Below are 834 nucleotides of genomic sequence, written 5' to 3'. Positions count from 1 at the left end.
CTAATAATTAGCTGGTTGATAAGCTGAGCCAGGTTAGTTACAACTGGGGGTTGGAGTGAAAACCTACAGGAGGGTAGCTCTCTAGGAACAGGGTTGGAGAGCCCTGCTCTAAACTATTCAGCTCACTTCCTTCTGAATGTATGCCCACTGGCAGTGGGCCATTGCTATGGTAAGGAGGAGTGATTATGTTAAGTTAATAGAGGGAATGGGTACATCTATCCATAGCAGCGGGGAGTAAATGTAAAAAAAAAAAAAAAAAAGCACAACAGAAGAGCTGGGCCTTTACTAGTTCTGTATTAGCAGTCCCAGAAAACTCAGCACCCCCAAACTACTTCCTGCGGCTATGCATCTATCTATCAGAATATGGCACACCCACACACAACACGTTTTGACCAGAGAAGAAGCATACCCATTGAGTGAATAGAATAAGCAGTTGGTAGGTGTGTGTGTGACATTGAGGGCAGTTATCCACATCATGTCAATAAAAAACATGATTCAGCATATCACAAGGTGTCACAATCACACCTGTGTGTGTGTGTATGTTTGTCATGCCCTCATTGTCTGTTCTTTTTCTTCTCAATAATGGTTATTTTTCTAATTTGCTAATCCCATACATTACTGTATACAGTAATAAATGAAGTATTATTCATGATCATGCCATAATAGCCAAAAATGTTACTTCCTGATCCAATTTTGTTTTTATTTTGTTTCACCTTTATTTAACCAGGTAGGCCAGTTGAGAACAAGTTCTCATTTACAACTGAGATCTGGCCAAGATAAAGCGTGCGACAGTGCGACACAAACAACACAGAGTTACACATGGGATAAACAAAT

Source organism: Salvelinus namaycush, chromosome 18 (genome assembly GCF_016432855.1).
Source record: "Salvelinus namaycush isolate Seneca chromosome 18, SaNama_1.0, whole genome shotgun sequence".
Taxonomy (NCBI): Eukaryota; Metazoa; Chordata; class Actinopteri; order Salmoniformes; family Salmonidae; genus Salvelinus; species Salvelinus namaycush.
Note: the sequence above shows the minus strand (reverse complement) of the source record.